This window comes from Etheostoma spectabile, chromosome 4, assembly GCF_008692095.1.
Source record: "Etheostoma spectabile isolate EspeVRDwgs_2016 chromosome 4, UIUC_Espe_1.0, whole genome shotgun sequence".
NCBI classification, from domain to species: Eukaryota; Metazoa; Chordata; class Actinopteri; order Perciformes; family Percidae; genus Etheostoma; species Etheostoma spectabile.
The window spans coordinates 31,848,828-31,852,318 of NC_045736.1; the positions used below are offsets into that span (position 1 = coordinate 31,848,828).

The following is a 3,491-nucleotide window of genomic DNA, read 5'->3' on the forward strand; positions in this document are numbered from 1 at the left end:
GTGTGTGTGTGTGTGTGTGTGTGTGTGTGTGTGTGTGTGGAGTTGGTGCCTCAACAGGGGAGAGGAAATAGAAAAAAGCAGCAAAATAACGTAAAATTAGCTTTATATCAATTTGCCACGATTTAAGTAAAATTGACTCAATTAAAAGTTGAAAACAACCAATTTCCAAAACCTAAAACTTACAAAAACTACAATTTCAATGAGTCCAGTTTCTCAACCCAAACTTCTTGATTTCTCTTCCACTTGATCTGTTTCAGGTTTTGGGATCCTGTTTTTCGACTAGACATCTTGCTAGACCATGTTGAGTTTGCAGAGAAGAAAAATCTGGTCAGAGAAGAAGTCATCGAGACCTTTGGGAAGCCCAAGGTAGCCTTCTGATTGGCTGCAAGTTTGGAAACACTTGCTGAAACCAGTACAGCAAGAGACTGCTGGGACTCGAGGCTTTTACTAACCAAATGGATGTTATCAAGGATGACAGCAACGGTCCATGTGTAGAAATGTAAAAAGCATAACCAAGTAACAGAACCATTCATTTCAAATCAACACGCAATCTTAATTTTCTTCCAGACTAGGTTTGGGAATTACACAATGCACCTGCATCATTTAGATAGGGGCCATGGAAAAGACCACCCGTGTGTGTGTGTGTGTGTGTGTGTGTGTGTGTGTGTGTGTGTGCGCCTGTGTGTGCTGTGATAGTGGTTGAATGTGACCTGAAGAAACAGTGATATCTGTGAGACATGCAGGTGGTGACAGGCTTTCTAATTAACTCCATGCTGGGATGTTGTACAGGCTAATTAATTAACAAAATTACCCTAGGTTCTTGAGTGTGTGTGTGTGTGTGTGTGTGTGTGTGTGTGTGTGTGTGTGTGTAAAAACATGTATTGGTGGGTGTTATAAGACATGTCTTTTTCTGCACTGCAGCAGTGCATAATTGCATATGCATGGAGGCTGATGAGTGCGCTTGTGTGTTTTCTTTGTGTGTGTGTGTGTGTGTGTGTGTGTGTGTGTGTGTGTGTAAAGATAGGGTGACTTGTTTGAACATTGCCGTCTAGTTTTTTTTTCTTGTGTATTCTAGCTCTGAGTCTAAACAGCAGGCTATCAGAAACAAAAGCATTCAAGTTACCATTATTCACGGTATACTGAGGAGTAATCATCCAACAATAGGCTGCCATTCAATGTTATCCATGGGGGTGTTGCGCTACATCCTAGCTCTGTGTGGCCAAATGTACAACAGGTCCCACCCAAGTGGCAACTCTCAGGCCTGAAAAGTGAAGCCAATGTGAAGAGCCCTAAAACCTGCATTACTTGGAATAGCCGTCAGCTTGTTTTCGAGTGCTGTCTGTGTTTTATTGTGTTTTCACTTCAAAGTTAATTGGAACATTTGGTTGTGCAAAGATATCTTGTTTAGCATTCAGTTGCACCTTGTCGACTAAGGCTAGCTAGCTAGCTAGTACTAGCGTTAGCTGGTAACTTAAGAAAAGTCTGTTGATTCTCAACCAGCTCTGTGTACTGCCTTATATGCAGATGAATGGCAGCAAACTGCCATTAAACCATACACAACACTGGCTCAGATGCATCATCCTCCCCAGTTCCACCCTTTTGTCCAAATATGTTCACTACTGGCTCCAAAATACCAAGACGGTGACAGCCAAAATGCAAAATCCTGGCTTCAAAATAAAAGTTCAAAAAAACAATGGGTGATGTCATGGAACAACAATAAGCGTTGTGTTATAATGCTTGAAACACCATGAACAATATTTGGAATCTGGGTAGGTAAAATTAGTCTGAAAAAATGTCAGTCACATCCATCTACATCCAGTATTTTTACAGTCTATAGTCACGGCTGACCTAGTCTCGCATTGCTAGACCTTCGTCCACAGCACTGCGAAGAAGGGTCTGGATAATCCACACAGCATTTCGGGATGGGAGAAAGACATACTCTGGTCTATTGGCATTTCTTTAAACCAATCACAATGGTCTTGGGCGGCGCTAATCGTGTAGAAAGACTCCGATTGGACAGATAGTCTAGCAAGCTGTCTGGATTTACCCTGCAGAGTCTGATACCAGGAAACCATAGTCCTCCGATTGGACAGATAGTCGTCTAGCTGTCTGGATTTACCCTGCGGAGATCTGAGGACCAGGTAACCATAGTCCTCAGATTGGACAGATAGTCTGCTAGCTGTCTGAGTTACCCTGCAGAGATCTGAGGACCAGTAACCATGTCCTCAGATTGACAGATAGTCTAGCTAGCTGTCTGGTTTACCCTGCAGAGATCTGAGGACCAGGTAACCATAGTCCTCATTGAGCTGCTGTAGGAGATTGGAGATGCAAGACTGAACACTGATCAACAACTTCTCATCACATATAGTATATATATGTAATATATATAATATACATATATTAATATATAGATACTATTAGAGAGAGAAGGACGAAGAGAGAGAGAGATCAGGATACTATTTATCCTAAAAAAGTTCCCTTTGCCTTTGGAATTAAAATAGCCCCCCCACATTATCACATACCATTGACGATACATAACAATTGAGATGCAAAACCTTCGATAAGATCATCTCTTAATGCAAATCAAACCAGCTATTAAGCTAAGTTAAATAATGCCAATGACCTTCAGATTGCATAAAAAACTCAATGGAAAACACAATAAAAAACACCTGTGAACAGTCAGACCTAAATGTTTTCTTAGAGCCAGATGCACACTATTGTTTTGTGCGTGTGTATACGGGAGCATATCTAGTTTTGTATACAGCATTAATCATCCTGATGGCAATTAATCTGGAGTTCATTAGTCTCGCAGCAAGAGAAAATGGAATGTCCAGATGTTGGGGGTTGCCAGCCTGAGTCGTCCTCGTAATGATGCTGTTAATGTCTATCTTAATTTTGACTGAACTTCAAACAACTTTGTATTAATGATATTATTTTAAATTTAACAGATTGCCAATGTAAGATGTTGATCTCCCACTGAGAATGATCTAGTGTCTAAAATGTTATTACAATTTGTGTTTCTGATGCTAAACTTAATCCCCAACCCCTTATATGTGTAGAATTAGGCCATTTTCAGGATGTTATCATGTAGTGGGTCACCCACTATGGAGGTCTTAGACAAGTCTCTGGCTAGTTTCTGGTTTCACTACTTGATTGCAGTTATTTCTATCCAGCTGTTCCTTGGTCTTCATGTCCCCTTCTCTATGATTATTGTCTGCCTGTCTCTGTCTCTTCCTCTCTGCCAGATCTTTTTAACATCCTCTCTCTCTCTCCCTCTCTCTCTCTCTCTGCTTCTCCCAGCTTTGAGGAAACTCCAGCTGGCACCGAGATCGACTCGCCCTCCTGTGGCGATCCCCTTAATAAGCCGTGTGCTCATCTCGCTCTCCCGTGGCGGCGACGACGATCACACACCGGGTCCTGGCTCGTCTCACCTCCCCTAAGAGCTCCAACACTTCTTTATGCATGCACACGGACACACACACACACACACA

The 3,491-nt window shown here is 41.9% G+C and overlaps 1 protein-coding gene and 1 long non-coding RNA gene across 5 annotated transcripts in view; one reads left to right on the top strand and one right to left on the bottom strand.

Annotated features, from left to right (window-relative positions):
• The window catches only part of grip2b (glutamate receptor interacting protein 2b), a 375,168-nt gene that overhangs the window by 258,617 nt on the left and 113,060 nt on the right, over positions 1–3,491 (bottom strand). The gene's annotated exons all lie outside the window — the stretch shown is intronic.
• LOC116688698 (uncharacterized) overlaps positions 1,854–3,491 on the top strand; it is a 24,160-nt gene continuing 22,522 nt past the window's right edge. The window contains exon 1 of the long non-coding RNA XR_004331839.1: positions 1,854–1,995. This is a non-coding gene — a long non-coding RNA (uncharacterized LOC116688698). The remainder of the gene's footprint in view (positions 1,996–3,491) is intronic.